General features: G+C 53.7%; 1 non-coding gene and 2 pseudogenes across 1 annotated transcript; all 3 read left to right on the plus strand.

The window, feature by feature from the left end:
- Window positions 1-2422: 2422 nt before the first annotated feature.
- LOC145291851 (small subunit ribosomal RNA) lies at window positions 2423-4788 on the plus strand (annotated as a pseudogene).
- Window positions 4789-5179: 391 nt separating this feature from the next.
- On the plus strand, window positions 5180-5337 carry LOC145291691 (5.8S ribosomal RNA). Its single transcript, XR_013869476.1, has one exon. It is a non-coding gene; the product is annotated as a 5.8S ribosomal RNA (ribosomal RNA).
- Window positions 5338-5935: 598 nt separating this feature from the next.
- LOC145291853 (large subunit ribosomal RNA) overlaps window positions 5936-12109 on the plus strand; it is a 9210-nt pseudogene continuing 3036 nt past the window's right edge.

Here is a 12109-nt window from a genome sequence, read left to right on the forward strand (position 1 = left end):
TCGTGGGTTTAATAAGTAAACTCCAAACAATTTCCAAATCGATATTTTATACTAATGGATTTGTTTTGTTATTTCAACAGGTATAATATATCATATGTAACCATTTTACTCTGATACTGGTCAAAGAATCATTTGCATTCGTAGAGTATTAGAATAATTATATTATAACATGATGTAAAAATTGGTTTAATCTACTATTAATTCCCCAAAATCTCAGCGTTTTAATTTCCGCTTTTATCCTAATAATTGCCCAAAATATCACGGAGGGAAAATAATCAATATTATTTTAATTACATTCACCATGGCAAAAATCTCCATTATTATTAATAATAAAGTTATTCATGTTCCTCTTTAATGTCTGTACATATAGGGGTTGGTTTGAAAGGTGAATGGAATGAAGAGGTAATTACACTTTTTCAAAATCATTGCACTTAACAGCAATCAATTAAAGGAGGGTATGCTTAGGAGCATAGTATCACAAGGTAAAATAAACAATAAACCAACCATCTTAAATAATCAAAAAGCGATAACGATCGTATAGTTTTGCTTTTAGTTATAGAAATATGATCGCTATTCAGCTAGTGTATTAATAGTATAGTTTCGGATTCAGATATTAATGTCAGTTTTAACTTTATATATAAAAGCAGAAAATAGTTGTAACTTATAAAAGTAAGAGTATAGTTTCCAGTGTAAAGATGAAAGATGTAGTATAGTTTTTCTTTTAGGTGTAGAAATTATGATGTAGTTGCGATTCAGTTAGATTAGCGATAGCATAGACGCGGCTTCAGATATGGATGTAATTTTCGGCGGTATTTATATGCAGTATATATTGCAGCTTATAAACGTAATAGTATATTTTCCAGTTCAGATATAAAGTTCTACTTTAATCCGGCCTACAATGATAAAAAGGTCTTTCATAGTTAGATAATATTTCTGAATATATAAAGTTATAGAGAGGCGGATATTAATATTTCCTTGTGTATGAGGCAATCTTTCGTTTTACTAATGAATGTAATTACAATAACAGGAACGAATCAATTTATTTTAATAGTTCGCCATATAATAAATTAATAAATCATACACATCCCAACAAGGAATTCCAATTAAATATATATATATATATATATATATATATATATATATATATATATATATATATTCGGTCAACTACTCCTCTGACCTTCGTCAGGTGGTGACCGCGACGGGATAGGAACTCCGAATCTCCTAACTGAATTCTAAAACTACTGCCTTCCATAGATTTTGTCCTCGCACTACGTTTTGGCCAAGTAAGCCTCTGGCCGGTTTTGGGTAGGATTGAAACCGCTATCTTCAGACAATTGTCATCTGGAGCTGTAGACGTTCAACGTCTCTATCCACTGCGCCACGGGGCCCGAAGGGCGATCAAGGTTGGAATTATTAGTCTTATGAATCCACGTTTATTTATGATCTGATTTACCACGGTCGGATCCAGACCGAATGGTATATATATATATATATATATATATATATATATATATATATATATATATATATATATATATATATATATATATATATATATATATATATATATATATATATATATATATATATATATATATATATATATATATATATATATATATATATATATATATATATATATATATATATATATATATATATATATATATATATATATATATATATATATATATATATATATATATATATATATATATATATATATATATATATATATATATATATATATATATATATATATATATATATATATATATATATATATATATATATATATATATATATATATATATATATATATATATATATATATATATATATATATATATATATATATATATATATATATATATATATATATATATATATATATATGTATATATATATATATATATATATATATATATATATATATATATATATATATATATATATATATATATGTATATATATATATATGTATATATATATATATATATATATATATATATATGTATATATATATATATATGTATATATATATATATATATATATATGTATATATATATATATATATATATATATATATATATATATATATATATATATATGTATATATATATATATATATATATATATATATATCTTGTCGTTTGTCGTTTGTCGTATGTATCGCTGTCAAGGGTGCCGTTGTCGTTGTTGTTGTCGACGTTGGTCGCTTTCGTTCTTTTCGTCTCGGTCCAAGTCAGGGGAGAAACAAAAAAGAGGCCATCAGCGCGGGCAGCGCGCTTCTACTGACGGCGAACCCCCCAGATAAATAAATAAACACGTGCCTGTCGTTGTAGTTGTCTGTCTTATGTCGGTCGGTCGGTCGGTCGGTCTGTCGTTCTGTCGAAACAAAGTCCCAAGTTCCAACGATACCTGGTTGATCCTGCCAGTAGTCATATGCTTGTCTCAAAGCTTAAGCCATGCAAGTGTAAGTTCACGCCACGCATTAGAACGGGCGAAACCGCGAATGGCTCAGGAACCGGACCTAATCCTCGGGACCGTATTCCTCCTCGGAGGCGATGGATAACTGTGGCAATTCTAGAGCTAATACATGTGACACAGGCCGCGATCGGTCGGCGCGCCGTCGTCGCCACGCCTCGCGCGCTGGCACCCGCGTCGGCCGTTCCGGGTCGCGGCGCTACATATTAGACTGAGACCGATGCGCGTCATTCCGTCCTCCCGTCGTCGGCGTTCCCCCTCGCGGGGGGTCCGTTCGGTGGCGGGGCTCATAGGGCGGCGCGCTCCGCTTTGGTGACTCTGGATAACTCACTGGTCGATCGCACGAGCTTTCACGCCCGGCGACGGGTCTCTCGAGGGTCCGCCCTATCAACTGTCGACGGTCGGTTAAGTGCCTACCGTGGTTACTACGGGTAACGGGGAATCGGGGTTCGATTCCGGAGAGGGAGCATGCGAAACGGCTACCACATCCAAGGAAGGCAGCAGGCGCGCAAATTACCCACTCCCGGCACGGGGAGGTAGTGACGAAAAATAACGACGCGGGACTCTGTCGAGGCCCCGCGATCGGAATGAGTACACTTCAAATCCGTTAACGAGGACCAACCGGAGGGCAAGTCTGGTGCCAGCAGCCGCGGTAATTCCAGCTCCGGTAGCGTATATTAAAGTTGTTGCGGTTAAAAAGCTCGTAGTCCGAACTCGGGTTCGTGGTCGCGCAAGCGGCCCCGGGGCGGCGGCGCCATCGTCCGTCGTTGACTTTGGTCGTCCGTTCGCATTCCCGGCCCTTTCCGCCGGTGTCAACCGCTAGCATACCCGCCACGCGGTCCTGCCGGCGAGGTGGACGAGGAGGTCGTGATCGGGATCCGGGAAAAAAACAAGTGGTCGTCGGTTCGGTTCCGGGAGTAGTCTAACGGGGGGGTGCTACGTGTGTGTGTTGGGTGTGTTCATTCGCATCCCCGCACTCTGACCCCCGCGCTTCTCTCCCTCTCCCTTTCCGCGCGTTCCTCTTTTTTTTACCCCCCGGTCCGCTCCGAGTCCCTGCTTCGTGTCTTGTCTGCGCGCGTGTGCGGTCGGCGGTTTCTCCTCCAAGGGTGCTCTTAACCGAGTGTCCGCGGCGGCCAGTACGTTCACTTTGAAAAAATTAGAGTGCTCAGAGCGGGCTGTTCAAGCTTGCATACGATAAGCATGGAATGATGGAAGAGGGCCTCGTCTACGTCTGTCGGTCTCCGTCTACGGCGAGGCAATGATCGAAGGGAGCGGTCGGGGCCACTCGTATTGCGACGTTAGAGGTGAAATTCTGTGATCGTCGCAAGACGAACTGCAGCGATGGCGTGTGGCAAGCACGTTTTCCTCGATCAAGAGCGAAAGTCGGAGGTTCGAAGACGATCAGATACCGTCGTAGTTCCGACCGTAAACGATGCCGACCGGCGATCCGCCGGCGTTCGCTTCCATGACCCGGCGGGTAGCCTGCGGGAAACCAGAGTTCGGTTCCGGGGGGAGTATGGTTGCAAAGCTGAAACTTAAAGGAATTGACGGAAGGGCACCACCAGGAGTGGAGCCTGCGGCTTAATTTGACTCAACACGGGAAAACTCACCCGGTCCGGACACCGGTAGGATTGACAGATCGATAGCTCTTTCTCGATTCGGTGGGTGGTGGTGCATGGCCGTTCTTAGTTGGTGGAGCGATCCGTCTGGTTGATTCCGATAACGAACGAGACTCCGGCCTGCTAACTAGTGCGCCGATGTCAGTGATTTTTACGGCGGGCTCGGCGTCCTCCGTGGCGCTCGGGTCCGGGTCGGTTTTCTCACGCACTTCTTAGAGGGACGGGTGGCAGAAAGCCACACGAGGCGGAGCGATAACAGGTCTGTGATGCCCTTAGATGTCCGGGGCCGCACGCGCGCTACACTGGAGGTATCAGCGGGGACTTCGCCCCGGCCCGAGAGGGTTGGGAAACCTCTGAACCACCTCCCGTGATAGGGATCGGGGCCTGTAACCAACCCCGTGAACGAGGAATTCCCGGTAGGCGCGGGTCAACAGCCCGCGTCGATCACGTCCCTGCCCTTTGTACACACCGCCCGTCGCTACTACCGATCGAACGGTCCGGTGAGGTCCTCGGATCTGGCCGACGACGCCGCCGGGCAGTGCGCGACGTGTCCGTCACGACACTCGTGCATCTACGCCTCGGCGTTCGATGCCTGGAGAAGACGACCGAACCCGATCGTTTAGAGGAAGTAAAAGTCGTAACAAGGTTTCCGTAGGTGAACCTGCGGAAGGATCATTACCGTTTTCCCGTTCGAGACTGGTTTGTTTTCCGGCCTACCTCCTCTGTCTGTCGGTGTCAACGCCTCGAATGCGCGCAAACAAACCCAAAAAGGCGGAGCGAGAGATAGATTTGTGGTGACGCGGAGGTTTTTAAAGCCCCAGCTCTTCTTGCTTGCTTCCGCGTCTTACCACCTGTTTGTTTTTTTCGCCCACCGCAAGTGATGGCCGCTTCTTCTTGCCTTGTCGCCGCTTTATCGTTTTTTTTGTTTTTTGCAGCCGCTGTGCCACCGCCGCTAGCTAAAAACAAACTACTCGCGACATTGCAATGCCGTCACGCCTCCTCGCACAGACCTCCTCGCACACTACTAAATCTATATAAACAAAAACTAATATAAAAAACCCAAGTGCTGAACCCTGGACGGGGGATCACTCGGCTCGTCCGTCGATGAAGAGCGCGGCCAGCCGCGAGAACTGATGCGAATTGCAGGACTCAGTGAACATCGACACCTCGAACGCACATTGCGGCCCCGAGATCCCTTGTCTCGGGGCCACGTCCGGTCGAGAGGCGGAACGTTACATGTCTTTCTCCGTTAACGAAACGACATCTTGCCGTCCCCGTGCCCGCCCGGTCCTCGGCACGGTGGTAACCGGGACGTCGCAGGAGCGAGTGACGAGGGGGAAGAAAAATAAAAAAAGAATTGACTCCTTTCAATGTCTTTTTTTTTAAAACCCTCTCCGGCCTCCTCCTTCGTCTCCCGCTGGCAGACCGCGGAGTCTTTTCCCTTTTCGACCGCGTGAAGAAACACTGTGGAGGAGGAGCAGGAGGAGTCTGTCCGAAAGCAGCCGAAGGGAGACCAAAACAAAACAAAAAAAAAGTACCGACCTAACCGACTGCCGACGTAAGCGCCGCCTGCTCGTCTCGCTCTCTGCCTCATGAAGGTGTCTCTCAGCGACGCCTCGAGCAGCGCGACGAGCACGGCCGTCGCACCGTAAAAAGGTGGCCGCGTCGTAGGCAACGTCGGATGGGGAGGACCCACGCTTTTTTTTAATTGTTGGCTTCTTCATTTTCGGTCGGACGGGCGCTATATCGGCCAGCCGTCGTCACACGGAGGGTACCGATCGAGATTCCTCTCCTCCAAACACCACACTCTCAAAAACAAAACCGCCGCCCTCGGCTCGGACGAGACGACCCGCTGAACTTAAGCATATCGCTAAGCGGAGGAAAAGAAACCAACCGGGATTCCCTTAGTAACGGCGAGTGAACCGGGAGAAGCCCAACGCCGAATCCCGTCGCAAGTAAAAGGCTTCGGGACGTGTGGCGCATGGGTCGAAGGCAGCCGTTCGTTTTCGTCTCGCATAGTTCGGAGTTCCCTCGATCGGGGCCGCCCGCGGCGGGTGCCAGGCCCATTCGGTGCGGACGGCGAGCGACGGCCTTCGATCCGAGAGTCGGGTTGCTTGGGAACGCAGCCCAAATCGGGTGGTAAGCTCCATCCAAGGCTAAATACCGGGACGAGTCCGATAGTCGACAAGTACCGTGAGGGAAAGTTGAAAAGAACTTTGGAGAGAGAGTTCAAGAGAACGTGAAACCGCCCAGGGGTAAACGGGTGGGACCGCTCACCGCGATCGCGGGGGGACTCAGTCCGGTGCTGCCTAGGCTCGAGCCCAAACTCGATGTGTGTTCTTGAAAGAGAGGCCGTCGTGGCACAGGTCGTCGTTCGTCGTGTCCGCGGGGGACTCGTTCTCCGCGGTTCCAGCTTTTGTGCCCGCGTCGCCGACGAAGGAGACGGGCCGCGTGGATAGCGGGAAGGGAAACGTGGTGACGACCGCGGCGTCGGTAGGTGGCTGCGTCGGTTGGCTGCGACGGAGGGGACTCGTCCTCTCGATCGCTGCTGCCGCCGGGCCCTAACCCGCCGCATCCGTCGCCGCCGCTTCTTCTTTCCTCCTGCTCCCTCCGCGCGCGACTCCGCTGCACCCGTCCCCTTCTCATCGCTCGGCGTAATCATGGCGCGGGCGCTTCGGCGCGACCTCCGCGCGGCCGGCACCGGACGCACTTCCCCTCCGGTCCGTCGTCGCGACCCGTTCCCGGCGTGCAGGTCGAACACGCGGGTTTTTTTCCGTAGGCGGCAGGCGTTTCATCACCCTGAAAACCCCCGTCTTCCCACCTTGTGAAGTCGGGGGCCACCGGCCGTCGGGCCCGCGAACGTAACTGCCCCTTTCTGCCGGGAACGGAGGAAATCTGACACGATCCGTTACACGTGGCGAGCCGGTCCGTTTTGATCCCGCCGGAAGTCGCGTGCGGGCGACGCACTCTGTGTGTCGCTCCTTAGGCGCCCCACCGTCTCGGGCGCGTGCGCGATGAGAGGCGGGATAGGACTGGCGCGGCCTCGCCGTCACGCACCTCGCCGACGTTTCGGGTTCTTGTCGGGGGCAACCCCGCCCGCGCCCGTTTCCGTTTCCGGAGAGGTCGCTCGGCGACGCTTTTTACTCGAGCCGCCCGCCACCCCGGGTCAGCGACGTGCATCGGCAACCCACCCGACCCGTCTTGAAACACGGACCGAGGAGTCCTGGCCGTTCGCGAGTCGTAGGGGCCACCTCTGACTAACCCCGAAGGCGAAGCGAAAGCGAGAGAGCGTGTAGGAGGGCGTCGATCGGGAGAGGTGTCGTGGCAAAGTCGTCCGGGGGTCGTCGGGGGGTGTCGTCGGTCTCGTGCCGTCGTCTTCTCCTCGCCTCACCCGCCTCCGAGCCGTGCCCGATCCCGCCGGCGCGGCGTTTTCGGCCTTCCGCCGTCGCTGCTGCGGTGCCCGCAACTTTTCCTTTTTTCTCTCTTCCCGAGAGAGATAGGAGAGGGAAGGCTCGTGGCTGACGTGCGGTTGTTTTTCCCTCCTCCCCGAGAGGGGACCGGCGCATCATCCAAAAAGGGGAATTGCCGGGCGCCAGCTTCCATATCCTCCTTCCGCCCATCGGTGAGATCCCGCGGCTTGAACTAGTCCTATTTTGTCGTCGAGTTTAGGCGCTGCGCGCGGGCGCATCACCCCCGGGTCGGTTTCCCCTTTTTCCGAGTACGACTCGGCCGACTCTGGCGTAGCGAGCGACCAGGGACCCGAAAGATGGCGATCCACGCCCGGTCGGGATGAAGCCAGAGGAAACTCTGGTGGAAGTCCGAAGCGCCTCTGACGTGCAAATCGATCGTCGGAACCGGGTGTAGGGGCGAAAGACCAATCGAGCCGTCTAGTAGCTGGTTCCCTCCGAAGTTTCCCTCAGGATAGCTGGCGCTCGATCGTCGCAATTCCATCCGGTAAAGCGAACGATTGGAGGCCCCGGGGCCGTTCACGGCCTCGACCTACTCTCGAACTCGGAACGGGTGGAACGGGCCGACTCTCCCGAACGACGGAGCCGACCCATCCGGCCGCCGCCCCAGCACGCTTCGCTGGGCGGTTGGTCACCTCGAATGCGAGTGCCAAGTGGGCCACTTTTGGTAAGCAGAACTGGCGCTGTGGGATGAACCAAACGTCCGGCTAAGGTGCCTAACGCGACGCCCATGAGATCCCCGAAAGGGTGTCGGTCGATATAGACAGCAGGACGGTGGCCACGGAAGTCGGAATCCGCTAAGGAGTGTGTAACAACTCACCTGCCGAATCGACCGGCCCCGAAAATGGATGGCGCTGGAGCGACGGACCGATGCCGGACCGTCGCGGCGAGGAGCGATGAACTTTCGCGCCGAAACGATGCCGCGACGAGTAGGAGGGCGCCGCGGCGAGCACGGAAGCCTAGGGCGCGAGCCCGGGTGGAGCCGACCGCGGGTGCAGATCTCGGTGGTAGTAGCAAATATTCGAACGAGACCTTCGAAGACCGAAGTGGAGAAGGGTTCCGTGCCAACGGCGGTCGAGCACGGGTCAGTCGGTCCTAAGACGCGGGCGAAAGTCTTCCCGAAAGGCGCCGGATCCGTTATGAAAGTGAAAGGAAAGCGAATCGAATCGAATCGAATCAAAAGCCCAAACAAAAAAAGCGGCCGGCCTCCCGTCGAAAGGGAATCGGGTTAATATTCCCGAACCCGGACTCGGAGAGGGCCCGGGGGTGGCGACGCTGTCGGCAGCGATGTTGGCGGCGCCCGTCGCTTCCCGGGCGAAACCGCGGTGACGCAAGCGAGCCCGGAGACGTCGCCGGGAGCCCCGGGAAGAGTTCTCTCTTCTTCGTAAAGGACCATGTCCGTGGAATCGGCTCGTCCGGAGATACGGAAAAGGTACCTGTAGAGCGCCGCGGCTCGGGCGGCGTCCGGTGCGCTTTCGGCGGCCCTGGAAAATCCGGGTCCGGTTTTCGCAGCTCTCGAGTCGGTCCGTACCCACCATCCGCAGCAGGTCTCCAAGGTGTACAGCCTCTCGTCGATGGCATCAATGTAGGTAAGGGAAGTCGGCAAAATGGATCCGTACCTTCGGAAGAAGGATTGGCTCCGAGGACCGGGTCGGTCGGGCCGTGCCCGCGCGAAGCGAGGAACCGGTACGGGGCTGTAGCGTTCGCTCCGTTCGCGCTTTGCGGCGAAGGCATAGGGGCCGCGGCGGTCCGTTGTGCGGCGGCGTGTTCCGGTCAAGCGGTCGCGGTCAAGCGAGCGTGTGTGCGGGTCGGAGAGCGATACGGGTGGGAGTCCGCCGTCGGGCGGCAGGAGTGTGGCGTCGACCAAAAACGGCGGGGGACCGTCGGCGGGTCGTCTTTCTGGCGGCGGCGGTTCAAGCGGCTTTCTGCGGGGTGCTTCGCTCCGGGGTCGGGGTGGCGGCGGGCGGCTCCAATCCGTTCGTCGCAACGTCTCCGTCCTCCTCGAAAAGGGGTGAGGCTGCCTTGCGGCCGTGTCGTCGTCGCTTTGCCGGTGCGGTCTTCGTCGGCACCTCCGACGCGGCGTCCTCCGCTCCTGCGCTGTCCGCGCGATGCTCCCTCTCTTCTCCGTCCTTCTAACTCCTCGTCGCGGCCGGTTCAAACGCCGGTTGCGTCGTCGCCACGGGACTCGTCCGCCTGCGGTACCGCCTCGTCGCTACCGGCGCGTCGGGTGGCGAGCAAAACGGCTCCTCGCCCGGGTCTTCGTGGAGCGCCACGGCTTCCAGCCCCTCTTCGGGTGAAGGCGGGTGCTGCTTCGCGGCAGCGTCCGTCCCTCTTCGCCCGTTGCTCAGCGTCTCTCTCGGCGTGGGGGCGTTCGTCCGGCAGCGAACGGTCAACTCGGAACTGGTACGGACCGGGGGAATCCGACTGTCTAATTAAAACAAAGCATCGTGTGGCCGGTCGACCCGTACAGACACGATGTGATTTCTGCCCAGTGCTCTGAATGTAAAAGTGAAGAAATTCAACCAAGCGCGGGTAAACGGCGGGAGTAACTATGACTCTCTTGTTGCACCACCTCCTCGTGGTGAGAGTCGGGCAACGTTTTGTCGAAGCTGAAAATACAGTTGAGATTTGACGGCTGAGGGTGTAACAAACCCTCCCGGTGGGCTGACCTCCCGTCGGGTGGGTATAGCAGTGGTCCCTAAGAAAGTAAATAAAGAAAACACGGTTCCCCCTGGTTCCGTGGACACTGCTACCCTCAGCGACCGATTGACTGGGTCGGATAGTGATGGAAATCGTTCCCCCTTTGTGTGCCCGTGTGGACGTGGGTTTGCTTCTGGTCGCGGTTTATCCCAACACCGGAGGCATGCTCACCCGGAAGATCTCAACCAGGACAGGGTTGCTGGGGCCCGTCCCGGTTCGGCCTGGAGTTCTGAGGAAGATACTCTTTTGTCAGCTTGTGCGTCCGAGATGAGGGATCGATATCGAACGAAGGCGGAGTTGTGTGTCGCAATTTCTCCCCGCTTTGGCCGCTCTGCTGAAGCGGTGAGGAAGCGCCTAATCCATCTGGCAAAGCAGAAGTCTCCGGCGGGTGTTAATAGTGTGAGCTCTCCTGCGGTGGAGACGGTTGTGGAGTGCGATTCTTTGAGTCCAGCTGTGGATGATCGGGGTTGGCGGCCGAAGGTGGAGAATCAGGTTGAGCTGGTTCTCGGAGAGCTTGCGTCGAATTGCGGCGGATTCTTGGTTTGATCCGCCAGGGTACCGACCTGGAGGTGGTAACCGGGCAGATCGACACCTTCCTCCTGCGCTACCTCTCCCCGTCCAATGGAGGGGAGGGGGACGATGCGCTAAGATCGGGCCGGCCGCTTCGCAAGAAGCGGTCTGGGAGGCTGGCTCGAAAGAACCAGTCTCACGGGAGGAAAGGATCTAGACCTAGGTCTGCGGCTGGTGCCCCGAAGGGTGACAAGAAGGCGTTGCGGAGGGCGGCTTTTGCTGCCATTCAGCGGCTTTATAGTGTTAAGCGGAAGGACTGCGCCGACGCGGTCCTCTCTGGGAGATGGAGGGATGCAACATCGTGTGCTGAACGACGTCTTCCGGCGGGGTCCGTGGATTTCTGGGAGCGGAAATTGTCTGCACCTGGCGAGCCGGACAACAGACAGGCGCAGTCTAGGGGGCACAAGTGGTGGTCTGTGCTTGCCCCCCTTTGTGAGGAAGAGGTTGTGAGTTCCCTAAAGGCTATGCGCGGCTCCTCGCCCGGCCTGGATGGACTCACGGCCGACGAGGCCTTGCAAAGGGTTAAAATAGTGACAGCCACCTTAAACCTTGTGTTGCTATGTGAAGCACCTCCCCTCTCTCTTATCCGATCAAGAGTCTCCCTTATACCGAAAGCGCCGGATGCCAGCGAGCCCACCCTCCTTCGCCCTATTGCTGTCTCCCCTGTTTTATTCCGTTGCCTGAATCGGATCTTGGCAAAAAGATGGGCTCAGGAATGTGATTTTCCGAACCAGTTTGCCTTTCAGGCAAGGGATGGTTGCCTGGAGGTCACCACCTGTTTCAATGCAATACTCAAGGGTGCCCATCGGGAGACACGGGATCTCTGTGCGGTGATGATCGACGTGTCCAAAGCGTTCGACACCGTTAATCACGACTCGATCTGCCGGGCGGCGCGCAGATTCGGCGCACCCGAGCCTCTGGTGCGATACATCCGGGCTGGTTATGATGCTGCGACCAGTGTGCTGGGAGACCGGGTTTTTCACCCTTCCCGTGGCGTTCGCCAGGGCGACCCTCTGTCGCCTCTTCTTTTTAACATGGTCATGGATGAGGTCCTCTCTCTATCCATGCCCGAGATCGCTTATCCAATGGGGTCAACTGAGGTAGGGGCGTTAGCCTATGCTGATGACCTTACTCTCTTTGCTCAGACTCCGGAGGGTATGCGAGTAAAGCTTGAGGCGGTGGAGCTAGCCTTGGCGCGATCGGGGATGGTGATCAACCCCGCTAAATCACGGTCTCTAGCCATCAGGGCCAACAAGAAGGCG

This window comes from Euprymna scolopes, chromosome 12 (assembly GCF_053919585.1).
Source record: "Euprymna scolopes isolate OS-2025 chromosome 12, ASM5391958v1, whole genome shotgun sequence".
In the NCBI taxonomy this organism is placed as follows: Eukaryota; Metazoa; Mollusca; class Cephalopoda; order Sepiida; family Sepiolidae; genus Euprymna; species Euprymna scolopes.